General features: G+C 46.2%; 1 protein-coding gene across 2 annotated transcripts in view; it reads right to left on the bottom strand.

Annotated features, from left to right (window-relative positions):
• LOC104325022 (growth hormone receptor) overlaps positions 1-20,410 on the bottom strand; it is a 256,244-nt gene that overhangs the window by 118,809 nt on the left and 117,025 nt on the right. For both annotated transcript variants that reach the window (XM_069775195.1, XM_069775196.1), the window contains one exon: positions 16,728-16,813. The gene's annotated coding sequence lies outside the window, so the exon portion shown is untranslated. The remainder of the gene's footprint in view (positions 1-16,727; positions 16,814-20,410) is intronic.

Here is a 20,410-nt window from a genome sequence, read left to right as displayed (position 1 = left end):
GAATACCGTTTTTCAGCATCCTTAAAGCTACGCGAGAAAAATCCTATAGGATGAGTAGGACCTTCAGGTCCACGCTGCCACATATGTATAGACAACCCATGAATTGCAAAACCCCATTCTATGTGGAGTGGGTCTGCTGGATGTATCGGCCCTAGGGCCTGGTAAATCCCTGCTTCAAAAATTAATAATTTCAGAGCCTCTTCATGGACAGGTGTCCAGTCCCAAGCAGTTCTTTTACGGGTTAAATCATATAAACGGCGAGCTATGATAGAAAAGTCGGGGATGTGTTTTCTCCAAAACACTAGCAAGCCTAGGGCATGCTGTAATTCTTTCTTATTTTCAGGCATTTTCACTTGTTCGAGGGTGGACAAGGTTTCGGGAGGTATACACACAGTCCCTCCTTTCCACCAGATACCTAAAAATTTTACTTCAGGTGATGGGAGTTGCACCTTTTCTGCAGGAATTTGGAGCCCTAAATTCTCTAAGTGATTAATGATTTCTCTCTGGGTTTGTCCCACCACAGTGGTGTCTGGTCCTCCAATTAGCACATCATCAATATATTGATATACTTTTACTCCATCTTTGGGAGTGATCTGATTTAGTTCCTGGGCTAATGCATAGTGAGCAATGGTTGGTGAGTGGCAATAGCCTTGGGGAAGCCGTGTAAATGTATATTGTACACCTTCCCAGGTGAAGGCAAAGCGGTCCCTATCTGCTTCTTGCAAGGGAACCATAAAGAACATGTCTTTCACATCAATGGTTGCTAAAATCTGGTGACCCTGTTCTTTTATGGTTGCAATTAATTCTGCTATATTGGGGACTGCAGCTGTTAATGGGCCAGTATTGGCGTTCAGGCATCGATAGTCAACTGTCAATCGCCACTTCCCATTTGGCTTGCTGACTGGCCATACTGGGGAATTATAGGGTGAGTGCGTAGGAATAACTATCTCCTGTTCCCGTAACTCAGTTATCACTGAAGTGATCCCTTCTCTTGCTCCCAAAGGCAAAGCATAAGGTTTGACATTAACTATCTTTGAAGGGGGAAGAGTTGGTGCAGACTGCAAAAGCCTCACAGAGATTGCGGGACACCCAAATTTCCATTCTCTTCCCTTAGAGTCTACCCACAACCGGCCCTTTAAGAGGTCAAGTCCTAGAATATTGGTGGGTAGAGGACCTAGTATCATAGTAACCTCAACAGGGGATGAATCCCCTGGCAGCCAGCATTTAACTTTAGCTGTCAGCTGTGGTTGGGAGCTTCCGAAAACGTCTGTGACCCATATCTGCTTCTTATCTGCAATTATTCCATTGCGGTTAGCAACATCCGCCCGGAGTGCTGACATCTGAGCACCCGTATCAACTAAAAAAGTTACTGGGGTCTTAAAGGGACCAAGGGGAAAAGTAATCAACAGGTCTCCTGTCCTATTTTCAGTGAGCCTCCTTAAATAAACCCACTGGCCGTCCCCCGGCTCACTTACTGGGGACGGCATGTCTAGTTTCCTGTCCTGCAGACAGTAATACCTTCCTCTGGAGCAGTAGGTGTTTGGGGAGTGGGAGTTGCCAGCGACTGTGGAATCGCCCCCTTATAGTCTCGAATGTTTGACTCAGTATGGGGAGGCTCCTTGTTCTTGTCTTTCCACCCTAGGACCAACTTTTCTAGGACAGAGGTGGGCAAGCCGTCCATCACATCCCGGGGAATTCCCTTTTCTATCCCTTCTGCCCACAACAAGTTTCGCTGACCCCCATATGGCTTTTTGGTGTTTACAGTCTTAGATGGGGGAGGTCGGCCAGGTCCTTCTATTCGGCGGATAGCAGGCTTAGCCCTGCTTTCTTCCCTTGTGAGACCCATTCTCCGGCCGTAGTTAATCAATTCCTGTGCCACTTCTCCCCAGGTCAGGGCCCCTCCTGCATTCCGCCTGCCTCCTCTAGGTGCTATCGCATCACGTAATCTATCCTGCAGCTGGACGGCATATAATTTCAAAGAATCTGGTAAACCTCGGATTAGAGGAGTCATTCTATCGGGATTGGCATTTAACAACATCGGAGAGGGCTGTTGTGGCACTAATCGCCTATCATGCATTAATTGGAGACAAGCAGTTTTCTGTAAGCTCTTGGTTAACTGACTTATAGAAGGGGTGTCTATCCGTGTTGGTTCTCCTCGTTCCATTTGGTCTATTCCCCCTGCCCAGTAAGCTGCCCGCTGCGTCAGAGACCATGGTTCCCTAGGATCATCGGTAGTTAGGAACACTCCAGGCCCCCAATATCCTTGGGCTTCATCTTCTGACAATAAAATCCAGTCACCGCCGGTTAATGACACCCTCCACACATATTCTGTTTCGGTCTCCTTTGCTAGTCGGATATACTTTTCCTGAATTTTAGATAATTCAGTGGCAGAATATGGTATCGTCTTAATGGTCACATGTGGTGCTCCGCCAATTTGGCCATTGTCGATGGTTTCTGTTTTAATTAATGGCCTCATTGCTATATCTTCATCCTCAGGGTAAAAAAACTTTCCTGGTACATTCTAACTCTTGATTTGGGTATAAAGATTTTTGCTGTTTCACTTGAACTACCTCTAGACCTTGCAGGTCTAAGTCCGGGTCAGATCGTTCATCTGCCTCAGCTCGTAAAATTCTTTCCCGATCTAACGCATCAGACAAGGCAGCATGAAGCCGCTGCGTTGTATTACGCTCAGCAGTTAACTGCTCTTGCAGGACTTTAACTAAATCCTGCAGGGACTGAATCTTCTCCTTATCTGCCTGCTCAGCTCTCATTGTTTCCTGCCTGTCTTCCTGAGCTGCTACGAGTGCGGCCCCTAACACTGCACACACTACAGCCTTCCCTTTTCCCGGGCAAAACCTGCCTTCTTTTGCAAGCTTCTCAATTCTTCCTACAATGGCTTTTGAATCATGCCAGTGGTTTCGTGCCCAGGCTACTCCTTGTGGGGAAGGGTGGGCTTTATATGCAATTAGCTTCTCTAAAACAGGGGAACAGTCAGACACAGATATTTCCCGGGTCACCATGCCTGCCACTGCTCGGATCTCTCCCAACTTATTGTTGAGAGATCCTTCCCAGATCCTCCCCGCCCGGTCTCCGGGTGGAAGTCCGGTATCCCGTTAGAATCTCCCTTCCAACAAGGGAAATCCCGTATAGGCAGTTAGCCTCTCTAAAAACAGGGGAACAGTCAGACACAGATTTTTCCCGGGCCTCTATGTCTGCCACTGCTCAGATCTCTCCCGACTTATTGTTGAGAGATCTTTCCCAGATCCTCCCCGCTCGTTCTCCAAGTGGAGGTCCGGTATCCCATTAGAAACTCCCTTCCAACAAGGGAAATCCTGTCCGTGACGCCAATTAAGATGTCGCATCCCAAAGTTGGAGCGACTCAGGTTCGTGGATTTCCTTTGTCAGAATTAAGGTGAAACGACACCAGGGGAGTTCAAACAACAATCAACATTTATTCAACCTAGCTAACTTTGTCCAAGTACACATGAACTTGTTAATATGAACCTTGCAACATGTCATTAAGCCGCTGTTTGAGAAGAGGAGGAAAGTACAGAAAAATGAAATGGAAAAAGGAACATGAAATGTATCAGAAGGAGAGCCCTCCCGTTGAGTCACGAGGTTCAGAGCAGACCCCCTTGCTTTCTGGACTCCTTCTCAAAGAGGAGCTCAGGGGCAGCTAGATCCACTCCTAGTCTCAGACTTGGTCAACGGTTTATGTTTCAAAGGATGAGGTGTAGGGACTGTGGAAAAGAGAGAAGGAAAAGAGAGAGAGAATGAGAGAAAAAAGAAAGAGAGAAGAGAAGGGTTTCACCAGTCCTGGGTCCAGCGTTGGTCCAGCCAGCGTAGAGATCCAGTTCCGGAGGGCGCGCACTGAGGATTTGTTCTCTCCTCTTTTATAGTGTGTTAGTTGATGATCTCAACATGCGCAGTTCCCACACCTGGGGTTCACTGGAATCGGTCAGTGAGCTTTGGGGGGGGTGTTCATTGTGGAGTTGCCTCTCTTTTCCTGCTGGTATGACCACTTAAGATAGAAGCACAGTCCCAACTTCCATGGGGCCTTCTTCCTCCAGGAAGGCATAAATTGTGTTCCTTCTCCTGGTCACTTAAGATAAGGAACTGGGGCCTTGGAGAAGTGCGTTCCCACCCTCCGTGGGGCCCTCTCCTCTGTCCACATTGTCCTGTTCACAAAACTCCAGCATTTTTACAGAGGTCGATTTCTCCAGCAAAGCTCTTTTAGCGGATGTTTGAGACATTGAATTTGTCAGACCATCACAGATGCGCAGGGCAATTGCTCACCACCCGCCGACCAACACCCAGCCAGTCCCCGAGTGGCAATTCCCTGCCCCCACTTCCCAGTTCCTATACTAGATGGGACGTCACATGGTATGGAATACACCGTTGGCCAGTTTGGTTCAGGTGCCCTGGCTGTGTCCTGTGCCAACTTCTTGTGCCCCTCCAGCTTTCTCGCTGGCTGGGCATGAGAAGCTGAAAAATCCTTGACTATAGTCTAAACACTACTGAGCAACAACTGAAAACATCAGTGTGTTATCAACATTCTTCTCATACTGAAATCAAAACATGGCACTGTACCAGCTACTAGGAAGACAGCTAACTCTATCCCAGCTGAAACCAGGACAGTATCCACCCCTTATTCTATACCATTGACATCATGCTCAGTTCCCATACCTTTAGTTACATTCTGATCAATCATCACCACCTTTCCATCCCTTTGAGACATATGAACAATGATATATATATATATATATATATATGTATATGTATACACACACAGAGATATCATTCCTTTAGTTCATGGGTTATGTTCATAAAACGTTTGCTGAGTTCATTTAGTTCCCGACTCTGGGCTCCATCTGTCATACCAGTCTGTCTGGGCAGGAGGGATGGTGCAAAGTCCTCTCAGTCGGTAGAGCAGAATTGGGCTTCAGTGCGGTGTGACGAGCAGGTGACATTTGATGCAGCAGGAGGATGGTGTGCACCGTTGGATTGTTGCATGCTGGAGTCAGTTCTGGTTCCACCACTACTGCGCTTTGCTCAGTTTTATCACAGTTCTTTCTTGCTTGATCTAAGTGATTCTTACTATAATACTATGGATATAGCATATAACAATTATAGTAATGATAACATACAGTAGCAGGATTATATAGCAACTAATATCATACAGTTTAATTCTGGCTATTTTCACCTAAAATCAAATCCCCTTGAGGCACACACCAGACTTCTCCATCTTTTCGCATCACCCACCAAGTGCACCCAGGCCCTTGAGCAAAAGCAATCCCAAGAATGGGTTTACCTTTGCCTGAGGCAGGAGTAACCCAGACTGTTTTCCCTAACATGTTTTTCATGTGCACTACAGGGACTTTATCCCCTTCTACAGTATGTAAAAATTCTGATTGGGCAGGGCCACTCCTATTGGCAGATCCTCTGGTGTTGACTAACCAGGTGGCTTTTGCTAAATGTGTATCCCAATGTTTGAAAGTTCCGCCCCCCCATTGCTCTCAATGTAGCTTTTAACAGTCCATTGTATCGCTCAATTTTCCCAGAGGCTGGTGCATGATAGGGGATGTGATACACCCACTCAATGCCATGCTCTTTGGCCCAGGTGTCTATGAGGTTGTTTCGGAAATGAGTCCCGTTGTCTGACTCAATTCTTTCTGGGGTGCCATGTCGCCACAAGACCTGCTTCTCAAGGCCCAGGATACTGTTCTGGGCAGTGGCATGGGGTACAGAATATGTTTCCAGCCATCCGGTGGTTGCTTCCACCATTGTAAGCACATAGCGCTTGCCTTGGCGAGTTTGTGGGAGTGTGATATAGTCAATCCGCCAGGTTTCCCCATATTTATATTTCAGCCATCACCCCCCATACCACAGGGGCTTTAACCACTTGGCCTGCTTAATTGCAGCACATGTTTCACATTCATGGATAACCTGCACGATAGTGTCCATGGTCAGGTCCACCCCTCGATCTCGAGCCCATCTATATGTTGCATCTCTTCCCTGATGGCCTGAAGTATCATGGGCCCACCAAGCCATAAATAGCTCACCCTTATGTTGCCAGTCCAGGTCCACCTGAGCCACTTCAATCTTGGAGGCCTGATCTGCCTGCTGGTTATTTTGATGTTCTTCAGTGGCCCGACTCTTGGGTACATGAGCATCTATGTGACGTACTTTTACCACTAGCTTCTCTATCCAAACAGCAATATCTTGCCACAGTGTGGCAGCCCAAATGGGTTTACCGCTGTGCTGCCAGTTGCCCTTCTTCCATTGCTGTAACCACCTCCACAGGGCATTTGCCACCATCCATGAGTCAGTATAGAGATAGAGCACTGGCCACTTTTCTCTTTTAGCAACATCTAATGCTAGCTGGATGGCTTTCACCTCTGCAAACTGACTTGATTCACCTTCTCCTTCAGCAGTTTCTGCGACTTGTCGTGTAGGACTCCATACAGCAGCTTTCCACCTCCAATGCTATCCCACAATGCGACAGGATCCTTCAGTGAACAGGGCATATTGCCTCTCATTTTCTGGCAGTTTATTATACAGCGGGGCCTCTTCAGCACGCGTCACCTCCTCCTCTGGCGACATTCCAAAATCTTTGCCTTCTGGCCAGTCCGTGATCACTTCCAAAATCCCTGGGTGACTGGGGTTTCCTATGCGAGCCCGTTGTGTGATCAGTGCGGCCCACTTACTCCACGTGGCATCAGTTGCATGATGTGTAGAGGAGACTTTCCCTTTGAACATCCAGCCCAGCACTGGCAGCCGGGGTGCTAAGAGGAGCTGTGTCTCAGTACCAACCACTTCTGAGGCGGCTCGAACTCCTTCATATGCTGCCAATATCTCTTTTTCAGTTGGAGTATAGCGAGCCTCGGATCCTTGATATCCTCGACTCCAAAACCCCAAGGGTCAGCCTCGGGTCTCCCCAGGTGCTTTCTGCCAGAGGCTCCAGGTAGGGCCATTCTCCCCGGCTGCAGTATAGAGCACATTTTTAACATCTTGTCCTGTCCGTACTGGCCCAAGGGCTACTGCATGAACAATCTGCCATTTAATTTGTTCAAAGGCTTGTTGTTAGAATCATAGAAACATAGAATCATTTAGGTTGGAAAAGACCTTCAAGATCATCAAGTCCAACCATCAACCATGCCCACTAAACCATGTCCTGAAGTACCCTGTCCACTCGCTTTTTGAATATCTCCAGGGATGGTGACTCCACTACTTCCCTGGGCAGCCTATTCCAACGTGTGACAACCCTCTCAGTAAAAAATTTTTTCCTAATATCCAACCTAAATCTCCCTTGCCTCAACTTGAGGCCATTTCCTCTTGTCCTATCTCCAGCCACCCGACAGAAGAGACCAACACCCACCTCACTACAACCCCCTTTCAGGTAGTTGTAGAGAGCAATAAGGTCTCCCCTCAGCCTCCTCTTTTCTAGACTAAACAGCCCCAGTTCCCTCAGCTGCTCCTCATAAGACTTGTGCTCCAGGCACCTCACCAACTTGGTTGCCCTCCTCTGAACACGCTCCAGCAACTCAATGTCTTTCCTGTAGTGAGGGGCCCAAAAATGAACACAGTACTCGAGGTGCAGCCTCACCAGTGCCGAGTACAGGGGAACAACCACCTCCCTGTTCCTGCTGGCCACACTATTTTTGATACAGGCTAGGATGCGATTGGCCTTCTTGGTCACCTGGGCACACTGCTGGCTCATATTCAGACGGCTGCCAACCAGCACACCCAGGTCTTTCTCTGCCGGGCAGCTTTCCAGCCACTCTTCCCCAAGCCTGTAGCGCTGCATGGGGTTGTTGTGACCGAAGTGCAGGACCTGACACTTGGCCTTGTTGAACTTCATACAATTGGCCTTGGCCCATCGATCCAGCCTGTCCAGATCTCTCTGTAGAGCCTCCCTATCCTCAAGCATATCGACCCTGCCTCCCTACTTGGTGTCGTCTGCAAACTTGCTGAGGGTGCACTCAATCCCCTCATCCAAATCATCGATAAAGATATTAAACAGAACAGGGCCCAACACCGAGCCCTGGGGAACACCACTTGTGACCCACCACCACCTGGATTTCACCCCATTCACTACTACTGTCTGGGCTCGGCCATCCAGCCAGCCCTTCACCCAGTGAAGAGTGCACTTATCCAGGCCACGAGATACCAGCTTCTCAAGGAGTATACCATGAGAGACAGTGTCAAAGGCCTTGCTGAAGTCGAGGTAGATAACATCCACAGCCTTCCCCTCATCCACTAGACGGGTCACCTGGTCATAGAAGGAGATCAGGTTGGTCAAGCAGGTCCTGCCTTTCGTAAACCCATGCTGACTGGGCCTGATCCCCTTCGTATCCTGGACTTGCCATGTGAGTGCTCTCAAGACAAACCATTCCATAATCTTCCCTGGTACCGCGGTCAGGCTGACAGGCCTGTAGTTCCCCGGATCCTCCCTCCGACCCTTCTTATAAATGGGAGTCACATTGGCAAGCCTCCAGTCCTCTGGGACCTCCCCTGTTGACCAGGATCGCTGATAGATGATGGAGAGTGGCTTGGCAAGGACCTCCGCCAGTTCCCTCAGTACTCTTGGATGGATCCCATCAGGTCCCATAGATTTCTGAGCGTCCAGATGGCGTAGCAGGTCACTATTTCCTCCTGGATTAAGGGGGGTATGTTATGCTCTTCATCCTCACCTTCCAGCTCAAGGGGTGGAGTACCCTGAGGATGACTGGACTCACTATTAAAGACTGAGGCAAAGAAAGCATTAAGTACCTCGGCCTTTTCCTCATCTCTGGTGGCTACGTTCCCTTCTGTATCCATTAAAGGAAAGATATTCTCCTTGGGATTCTTTTTACTGTTAACATATTTGTAAAAACATTCTTTGTTGTCCCTTACAATAGCAGCCAGATTGAGTTCTAGCTGACCTTTTGCCTTTCTAATTTTCTCTCTGTATGATCTAACAAGATCCCTGTACTCCTCCCAAGTTGCCTGCCCTTTCCTCCAGAGATGATAAACTCTCCTTTTTTTCTTGAGTCTTAGCAAAAGCTCCCCGTTCAGCCAGGCCAGTCGTTTTCCTCGGCAGTTCAACTTGGGGCACATGGGAATAGCCTGGTCCTGAGCCATTAAGATTTCCTTCTTAAAGAATGTCCATCCCTCCTAGACCCCTTTGCCCTTCAGGACTGTCTCCCAAGGGACTCTCTCAACCAGTGCCTCGAAGAGGCCAAAGTTTGCCCTCCGGAAGTCCATAGTGGTGGTTTTGCTGACCACCTTCCTTGCCTCACCAAGAATCGAAAATTCTATCATTTCATGGTCGCTAAGCCCATGACGGCCTCCAACCATCACACCTCCCACCAGTCCTTCCCTGTTCGTAAACAATAGATCTAGCAAGGCTCCTGCCCTGGTTGGCTCACCCACCAGCTGTGTCAGGAAGATATCTTCCACACATTCCAGGAACCTCCTAGATTGTTTACTCACTGCTGTGTTGTATTTCCAGCAGACGTCTGGAAAGTTGAAGTCCCCCACAAGAACAAGGGCACATGATTCTGAGACTACTGCCAGCTGCTTGTAGAATGATTCATCTGTCTCTTCAACCTGGTCGGGCGGTCTATAACAGACTCCCAGCACAATATCTGTCTTATAGGCTTTCCCTCTCATCCTCATCCATAAGCACTCCACCTTGTCATCAGAATCATGTAGCTCTGTACAATCAAAACATTCCCTAACATAGAGAGCCACCCCACCACCTCTTCTACCTTGCCTATCCCTTCTGAAGAGCTTGTAGCCATCCATTGCAGCACTCCAGTCACGGGAGTCGTCCCACCATGTTTCCGTGATGGCAACTAAGTCATATCTATCCTGCTGCACAATGGCTTCCAGCTCCTCCTGTTTATTGCCCATGCTGCGTGTGTTGGCATAGATGCATTTGAGCTGGGTTATCGAATCCACCCCTAACATCGGCATGCTGCCCCCAGGCTCATCTCTGGTGCACCTAGTTTTATCCCTTACCCCCTTCGAACCTAGTTTAAAGCCCTTTCTATGAGCCCTGCCATCTCATGAGCAAGGATTCTCTTACCCCTTTGAGATAGCTGGATACTATCTGTCGCCAGCAAGCCCGGTGCTGTGTAAACCTCCCCATGATCAAAAAACCCAATATTCCACCGATGGCACCAGCCTCTGAGCCACGTATTAACCTGGTGTGTTTTCCTGTTCCTTTCAGTGTATTCCCCTGCCACTGAAGGGATTGAGGAAAACACTACCTGTGCTCCCGATCTTTCTACTAATCGTCCCAGTGCCCTGAAATGCCTTTTGATTGCCTTTGGATTCCTCTCTGCAGTCTCATCACTGCCAACCTGCACAACGAGCAATGGGTAATAATCAGAGGTCCGAACCAGACCAGGGAGTTTCCTGGTAATGTCTTTTACCCGAGCCCCAGGGAGGCAGCAGACTTCCCTGTGGGATGGGTCAGGTCTGCATATTGGGCCCTCTGTCCCCCTCAAAAGGGAGTCACCTACGACAATTACCCTCCTTTTACTTTTTTCAGAGGATGTGAGAATGCATGGGGCTGCCTGACTGGGCCTAGGCACCTCCCTAGATAGGGCTTCATCTACACCTTGATCTTCACTTGCCTGGTCCTCAAGTTCCAGAGCCCCATACCTGTTGTGTAAGGGCAACTGGGAAGGTGAGGGAGACCGGGAGCGGATTCACCTGCCTCCCAAGCAGGGACCTGTATCCATTCCCCTCCATCTCTTAGGTCCCCTCCTGCCTGGTGGCAAGAGGGCAGGGGAACCTCCGCCTCATGCGGAGCCTCCATCTGCTGCCTCTGCCTCAGGGATGGTAGGGTGTGGGCCCACCAATCTATCTCCCTCTCACACTCCCTGATACTCCTCAACCTTTCCACTTCCTCCTTCAGCTCTACCACCAGGCTGAGCAGATCACTCACCTGGTCACACCTCACACAAGAGGTGTCCCCGCCGAGCTCCATCATTTGTGATAGAATCAGGCACTCCCCACAGCCAGAGACCTGGACAGCTGCATGTTTACATGGGACCTCTGTCTGCATTGCCATATTTTTCCTAACAATGGCTTTCACCCGATTGGCAACCATACCTGGGTCTCCCTCTGGACTGACACCCCCCACTTGAGTAGCCTTCTTGAGCTGGTAAGAGGGGGGGCTGTGCCCTACCTGCACTCCCTGCCTGCGCAAACTGACGTGCCACACCCTTTCTGACCCGCCACGCCCTTTTTTGACGCGCCACGCCCTTTCTGACACACCATGCCCTGTTTGCCCGTCCTGTTCCCCACGCTCCTGGTCGCTGGCGCTCCTCAGGGCTGTTCAAATCTCCCGCGGTTGCCCCGGCAATGCCCACACCCTGTCAGCCTCTCTCCTGAGAGCTGCCGGCTCTGGCCCCGTCCCTCCACTCTTCCCCGGCACTCCTGGGTATCGGGAACCTCCCTGTCCGCCTCAATCTAGCGCTTAGCCGCCGACTTACCGACTTACTGTTGCAGCTGCTGGCCTCGCCGCTAACTGAATGTTGCTCAGGGCCCCATTTAAAATCGTTCTTCTTCCGGGTCACTTTATAGAGAGGGTTTACAATCAGACTGTAATTTGGAATATGCATTCTCCAATACCCCACAACACCTAAGAAGGCCTGTGTTTCCTTTTTATTAGTCAGTGGAGACATAGCTGCTATTTTGTTGATCACGTCCATTGGGATCAGATGACATCTATCTTGCCATTTATTCCTAAAACCTGGATCTCCTGTGCAGGTCCCTTGACCTTACTTTCTTTTATGGCAAAACTGGCTTTCAGAAGGATTTGGATTATTTTCTTCCCTTTCTCAAAGACTTCTTCTGCTGTGTTGCCCCATACGATGATGTCATCAATGTATTGCAGGTGTTCCAGAGCTTCACCCTTTTCCAGTGCAGTCTGGATTAGTCCATGGCAAATGGTGGGGCTGTGTTTCCACTCCCGGGGCAGTCGATTCCAATTGTACTGGACGCCCCTCCAAGTATAATCAAATTGTGGACAGCACTCTGCAGCCAGAGGGATTGAGGAAAATGCATTAGCAATGTCAATTGTGGCATACCACTTGGCTGCCTTCGACTCTAGTTCGTATTGAAGTTCTAGCATGTCTGGCATGGCAGCACTCAGTGGTGACATGATTTCATTCAGGCCATGATAGTCAACTGTTAGTCTCCACTCCCCATTAGACTTTTGTACTGGCCATATGGGACTATTAAAGGGTGAGCAAGTTTTGCTGATCACTCCTTGGGTCTCCAGTTGATGAATCAGCTTGTGGATGGGAATCAGGGAGTCTCGGTTGGTGTGATATTGCAGCCGGTGCACTGTTGTGGTAGCAATTGGCACTTGTTGTTCTTCAATCCTCAGTAACCGCACAATCGAAGGGTCTTGAGAGAGACCAGGCAAGGTGGAGAGCTGTTTGATTTCCTCCTTCTCCAATGCAGCTATACCAAAGGCCCAACGGTACCCTTTTGGGTCCTTAAAAATACCCTCTCCTGAGGTAGTCTATGCCAAGGATGCACGGAGCCTCTGGGCCAGTCACAATGGGGTGTTTCTGCCATTCATTCCCAGTTAGGCTTACTTCAGCTTCCAATACAGTTAGCTCTTGGGATCCCCCTGTCACACCAGAGATACAGATGGGTTCTGCCCCTTTATAACTTCATGGCATTAGAGTGCACTGTGCACCGGTGTCTACTAGAGCCTTATAATCCTGTGGGTCTGATGTGCCAGGCCATCAAATCCACACAGTCCAATAGACCCGGTTATCCCTTTCCTCCACCTGGCTGGAGGCAGGGCCCCTGGTCAGAGTATCCATTACCCACATATTGTAAAATTGACTTAGAAGTCCCTTCAAGAGGATCAGAAGTAAGATCAGCCCTTCTACTCTGTTTGGAAACTGGAGCGGCATTTTTCCTGTAGTGTTTTTTCCTCACTACTCATGTACCCATGCATCTAGGACCAAGTTAGGTTATCCATCCCATTTCCTCATGTCCTCTCCATGGTCACGCAGGTAAAACCACAGGTTAGCCCATCGTGTGTACTTTCTATCTCCTCTCTTTTGGGCAGAGGAACGCTTACTCCCAATAGCTGTGATGCGGGCCTGTACAGGTGGGGAGAAGGACAAATCCACTTTGAATTGCTGGAACTCCCAGGACAATTCCTCTACAGCTGAGACACAGGCCCGTAGGGAGGAAGAGAGACTTCCTTCATATTGCCGGAGTTGGACAGCCAGTTCGTCCACAGCCTTCTTTCCAGGACACTAGTGCAATGAGTTGGCATAGGTTGGTGGTGCACTTCGTAGAAACTTCCGCCACATGGGTCGTGTGCATTGGACTTCATCTGGATCTGTGGGTAACTGCTCGTTATCTGGATCATTATAAATCACCTCCAGCATGGCTAATTCCCTCAGGTACTGGATACCTCTCTCCATGGTGTTCCGCTTACCTGGTTGACATGTAACTTCATCCTTGAAGGGGTATCTTTCCTTCACACCTGACAGAAGTTGCCTCCAGAGGCTGAGGACTTGTGTTTTTGTCCCAATCGCCTTGTTAATGCCCCCTTCCCTAGACAGGGATCCCAACTGCTTGGCTTCCCTACTCGAAACTACTGGCCCCATTATCCCAGCATTGGAGGAGCCAGGTAATCTTGGATGGCAGCTGAAATCCTTTCACATATCTCACAGCTCACTCAGGGATAGAGATCGGGTGATTATTTCGGGTTCTGCCTCTTCCTCCTGTTCTCATGATGATCCTGGTTCACCTTCATCCCTCACTAAGTGAACTGATTTTTTTGTGTATTTCTTTTTCTGTTTAGGGGCGACTGACTACTGGCACGGGTTGGTTCTCTGGTTCAGCTGCAGTGCCTGTCGCTGGGGTTGGGGTAGCTGCAGTGCCTGTCTCGAGGTTTGGAATAGCTGCAGTGCCTGTAGGTCTGTTTTCCCTCCTTTCCCCCTGAGGGTGCTGCATAATATCAAGCAGTGTTTGGTAGATACTGGCCAGGGCCCAGCACAGTGTAGTGAGTTGTGTGTCTCTGGAATAGCCACAGCATTTTCCTTTCAAATATTCTACCACTTCATGAGGGTTCTGTAGTTGTTTGGGAGTGAACTTCCAAGCCACTGGAGGTGAGAAGTTCTCTAGATACCTGCCCATATTCTCCCACATGCCACGCCAGTGATGACTATCCAGCCTTGGGGCAGATCTCTGGGTGGTATTCTTAAAAAATTTTTGTGCAACCTTAAACACGACCTGAAACACATTCAGGAGACATAGCACTAACAGCACACTGGCTTGCGCATCCCAAGGATATTCAAAATTCTCAAAAGCTGTTGTAATTAGCCAGAAGGTGAAAGGGGAGGTGAAAGAGTGGGAAAAAGTATCCCCTTGTCTTCTCCATAGATTGCATGCGATTACTAAGAAATTCCAATAGAAGGTGCCCGAAGTACGGGCATGACAGCAATGCTGCATACAAATACCAGCTTAACCTCATGACCAGTGATGTAATCATATCATAAGTCGACATTACCCAGTACAGCAAAATGATAGTCCTGATCCCTCTCCCAGAGGTGAGAAACATCACCTCAGGGAATACATAGTGCATATAAAAACTTACATAACACCACCATGTGAACAAATGAACCAACATTGTGACCAGTGACTATTAAACTAATGTAATGAATGCTTGTAACAAATTCATTTTAACACGCTCTGGTCAGATCTGTCATTATCTCAACCCTTTGTGCCCCACGTTGGGTGCCAAAAAGTACTGTTCTGGTTTAGGCCCAGCCAGCAACTAAGCACCATGCAGCCGCTCACTCACTCCTCCCCCCCGGTGGGATGGGGAGGAGAATTGGAAAGAAAAAGGTAAAAACTCGTGGATTAAGATAAGGACAGTTTAATAGGACAACACAAGGAGAGAATAAATAACAATAATACTAATAAAAGAGTATATGAAGCGAGTGATGCACAATGCAATTGCTCACCACCCAGAACCCCATGCCCAGGAGCCCGATGCCCATCCCGTTCCCGAGCCATGATCTGGCTAGCTCCCCCAGTTTATATACTGAGCATGACATCATATGGTATCGAATATCCCCTTGACTAGTTTGGGTCAGCTGTGCTGGCTGTGCCCCCTCCCAGCTTCTTGTGAAAATTAACTCTGTCCCAGGCAAACCTAGGACAGTGAGTAACAGCATTTCCTAAGGATCAGGATGCTGGGGTCCTTCCTGGAAGTTAAGAAGTATTAGCCTTCATTTACAAATAGGAAACTGAAACACAGTGAGGTTACGGAGGGTGGCAGAAATACTGAGTGAGCCAGTGGTGGAGCTCAGAAGCGAGGCCAGACCCCGTGTTCAAGCTGTGCGCTCGAAGTGCTAGACACGCTTCTTGCACCGCTACTCGCAGAGGAATAAAGAACGAGCAGCTTAGCTAGGGAATGACCAGCTTGTGGGGCACAGAAAGCCAATAAAACAGAGCACAGCAGAAAACAAGCTTTCTGTATGGTTGCGTTGCCATGCTTCAGCTATAAAATGAGAGAAGTCATTCATAAATTGTTTTTCAGGTGTGTTTAACTTTATACAAGAAGGCATGGTAACCACAACAAAGAAGGTTTTGGTTGAGGAGGTCCCTAATAACTCTAAGTTACGCCTACTTTACAAACATTTTTACAAGTAGCTTTTCACTATCCTGACCTTTTTATTTTCTTAGTGGAATTGGTATATCCTTAGACAAGCTTCCCAAGTAGATTCATGGTTCAATGAATGCATCTAGAGTTCCACCATCTGGTTTTAGAAACATTAAAAATATGGACATAGGGTGGCAATTTTTACCTGTTGCACCACAACCAAAGCAAAATGTCTCTAGAATTTATCTTCTATTTAATAACATTACATTTGTGTACACTTAAGACAGGAATAGCCAATTAAGTCTCATAAAACTGCTATGGTACACAGCAGCTGTAAAGGCTTACGTAATCATTTAACACTAGATAACATCTTTCCAGTTCCACAGCATGAGCAATCATGAGTCTGAATCCCTTATACCACAGCATATTTCTGTGATGTTTGATTCAAATTTACCCCACTGTAATCTGATTAAGCTTTTAGTAATACCCTCCAGGTATGAATTAGACCCAATACATAAATTCAAACTAGATGTCATTGAAGTGTCATTTAAACCAAGATTTGTTATCTACAATGTTCTGATATGTATTTTCAAGTTTTCTCTCCCTGGAAAAACACAGAATTTTTTCTCCATTTGTTTCAATATTGTGCATTTTAAAAGTCAGGCAATTAATATTTCAAATAACATTCTAAATGGGAAATGTCTCATTAAAATACAGTAAAATAATTTTTTTTTTATCAAGGAAAAATGGTTTTGAAACACTTCTACCAGTCACTGAGCCCTTTGTCTCAAATGCTGGCTATTAAAGCTTGGTAGAAATGGGCATGAAGCCATCAATTTACATCAGAATTGAATTTGACAGCTTTAATTCAAAGATTTCTATTGTTTTGGGGAATATTAAAATATGACAATTGGGATCCAAATCAAAATTCTGTATACTGCATATTATCATTATCATCTTCTGTAGGAATGGATCATGGGATTTGTGAGGATTATCTGCAGGGCACTACAGGATACTATTGATCACTCTGCTTAGCCAACATTCATAATAAAGTCACTTGCAGGTAAGATAAAAGTTATCACACTACCTCAAAGGACAGCAGGGGATGGATGATGCTTCAATGTCTCCCTCAGCTCAACTGCAAAATATTACCTTCTCCAGCCATCCCAGCACCTACACAAAATCAGGGGATACAGAGAAAACTGATGAGTTCTGGAACAACAAAGGTCACTGACAGCGGGAAGACAACAAAACAAAATCCTAATGGGCATCCTGGCACTGCCCTCCCTTGGGGAAGGCCACCTCAGGAAAGGCCACCAACTGGGCAGTCTACACAATGGCCCTGAGAGGTGCACCTGGGCTTCTCACTCAAACAGCAACAGCTGTCTGAAACCCCTTTTGTCGCTGGGGGCTTGCCAAGCTGCAGGATCCTATGCTAATCTTGACATTAGAATGCACAAACACAGATTTAAATGGCAAAGAGAAGTCAGGGTGACTGATCAAGACTCTTTTTCAGTGCATATCCACAGTGTAAATCAGCTGGACTGGAAGAAAACTCAGAATTATCAAGAGGAGGGTATGGATGAGTAGTATCTCACTCCTACTACTTTAGACAATAAATTACAGTGTAGTAACTTATAAACTGGCAATTTTAAGAAAGTAGCATTTCCTTTTTCTTTAAAAGGACAGTGTGTAACATTCTCAGGAAGATGGCATGCTGTTAAAAAAAAAGGTACGTCATTTGTTATGTTCGGAATTCCTAAACACATTATCACTCCCATGATATTTGGCACAGCAGTATCATCTAAAAAGGTTTGAGTTAGTAATACTTCTATATTTAAATAAACATAATATTAATTCAACATGGAAGGTTACTTCTTCCCAAGGTTGCAAGTCAGCTTTTTAAAGTATTTTAAAAAGTCAGCCCTGGTGCTCACATTAATTGAGTAATTCATAATAATTTCGTTTCTAGTGGGTGGGACTATGAAAAGACGACCAGATTTCACAGTATCAGGCTCTTTAAACAACCAGAAAAAGGAAGCAGTCTGCAAAAAACTACAAGTATCATCCAAATAAATGCTGTATACATTCAGACTGAATGCTTGGGCTACATATCCCTAGCCTTAACAAGAAGAAAGTAATATTTTAAATGAGAGTTTTCCTTGACTGAGTGCTAGCACTGGCTTAAGAAAGAGCAGCAGCAATCTTGATTTGTACCCATAGAATTTTCTTCCTTTTATGTGTATTGTTTTAATGTATGGACAGATCCCTAAACAACATAGAATTGAATGCAAAATGGGATAGAATGTGAGTGAAAAATCCATCATATTTCTTAGGAATCCTTCTTCAATGCAATGTGCAAATACCAAAAGAGAAAATCCTTGAACTGAAGAGAGAGAAAAATTAAACAGACATTCAAAAATAATAGAAGGAATTTTTCATGCAAACCCAAGAACAATAAGCAATAGCAATCAAGATAAAAATAAATAATTCTATGTGTGGTTAGCTGAAGTGAAACCTGTAAGCAGGGTTCTCTCCTCATTCATATAATGAAACAAGAGAATTAGATAGGTCCATACATGCTAAGTCTTTACCTTTTACCCCATAATATGCACAGCCAAGTTCTAATATCCCACTTTTCAGAAAGACCCTGCTCACATTTTATGAGGCTGAGGATCTGATTGTCCCATTTATATATAATTCTATAAGGAGTCTTATGTTGATTTAACTGTTGATTTTCAAAAGAACTCTTAATCTCAGAGAGAATAATTGACCAGTGAGCTACAACTTGCTTTTTCAAAAATAAAGGGACACTTCAGACTGAAACAAAGTTGTAAAGTCTAAGGCAGCTATTGACTGAAATGAGCTACCAAGCACTACTGACAAATTCCTGTTTCAAAACACTTGGTAGGGTATTAGCAAGTGGAAATGATCTCCATGTGACAAAGTCAGAATCCTACTACAATAGGAAAGGGAAAATTATTCTAGTAGCCTTTCCAAAGTATTTTGGAATCCTGTTCAACAGCAGAAAAGATCTTAGCTACTCTATGGGCAACAAAGGGAAATGTCCTAACTTCTGATTACCTAATTGTACTCAGAACATTTTGTTTCACTCTTGGTAGCAAGTAGTGATAACACAGAGACTCCATGCAGTGACGCTGTTTATTTGCAATATTGCAATTTAGAACAAGCCACACGAGCATAAAGACAGTTATATTTGCACTTGGCTCTGACACTTCATTATGTGTGAAAAAGGGGCAGTACTGCACATAAGGTAATGAGCTAGATGTTTAAATGGCAAGTAGCCACCTTTTCAATGATTCTTGGAAAAACTACAACTTCAGCAAAAGGAAAACATAGATTTGTGTGAATAAACTGTACAGGTGAGGTTTTTTCAGAGACACATTTTTTCTCAGAAACACATTTGTTTATTCTAACCCATGTGGCAAACGAAAGGATTGTAGCACTGAGTTAAGATAAGGCCTATCCAGGACTAGTTTGCTTCCCAAACTAAGAAACAGACTCAGCTTTTGATTGGGATGTCAGGATCTGTGCCTATTTTCTCTCCTCAGCACATCCCATGCTAACCTATCAAAAAATAATAAACTGGAAAAGATGAGATGGATCCAAACGTGCCAAAAGATCTTTTGGTCTTCAGAAGAGCATCTAAGCAAAGACCCAGTGCTGGAAAAATCCTGTCTTTGTGAAACCATTCCTGGCATTTTCAGACAGAATCCTGCGGCTGGTCTTAAGGTAGGCAGGACGAGATGCTGCACTAGGTATCAGGGCAGGAATCTGCTCCCCAGGGAGAGAGCTAACCAAAATTAACCTACTGCTTAAACAGAATGCCTGGGAAGCACATAGGCTCCCAGGAGATTTCAGCCATATCTGGAAGGTAGACATTTTACTGTGTATACAGATCACTCACTGCCTCGCCCTCATTAAATCAAATGAACAGCTCCAATACAATGCTGCTGAGATGGAATTAACTCCACATTAGGACTTGGGAGTTGTCAGATCGAAGGGAAATGCCAGCGGCCCTGTTACCCCAGAACAGGGCAGGCTCAAACTTTCCTGTGTTACTCGTTAACTTGATCAAGGTTATTTCATCCTCAGAAAGTGAAGAGATAAGGTAGGTAGAGGAACAAATTAGCATGTAGTTTTATGTTCACTGCAATTGCCTTTCTCCACTTCAATGTGTGGTCTCCTAACAGAGGAAATGTGGGACAGTAGCCTGGGACTAGATGGATACCAAGCACTGCCACTTCAGTTATGCACTCTTTTAACCACATGGTGATGCACCTGCTTTTTATAGATGCACACATACATGCATGTATATACAGTCATGCTGACAATATGCTACAGTATTTAAATTGATCTTAAACATACTAAGGTTATAATTTACATGGACACTTGACACGTGCATCAAATTTGAGTCTAAAAACTAAGATGAATGACCTTCTAGTGGCTGTGCGCTGAAAACGTACAGAGTTATTGTGGCTCTACAGCCCAGCATTAACTTGCAGTAATGAGTTCTCCAGAGAACTTGAAAAATATTTTCAGTGTGGCTTACGTACTGCGCACATGAAACATGAACATAAAAGCTTGAGAAGTTGAGAAGGCAAAGCCAGCTTAATGCTTAAATTCAGAGGAGGCGTAATATGCTTGCTCTTTAGTTATAAAAACTACAACTGAATACTTGTAATAAGCCACATGTATATATGTCCATATGAGCTGATGGGATACACATAGGAGTGCTGAGGGAGCTGG

This window comes from Haliaeetus albicilla, chromosome W (assembly GCF_947461875.1).
Source record: "Haliaeetus albicilla chromosome W, bHalAlb1.1, whole genome shotgun sequence".
In the NCBI taxonomy this organism is placed as follows: Eukaryota; Metazoa; Chordata; class Aves; order Accipitriformes; family Accipitridae; genus Haliaeetus; species Haliaeetus albicilla.
Note: the sequence above shows the minus strand (reverse complement) of the source record. Positions and strands in the feature narration are given on the sequence as shown.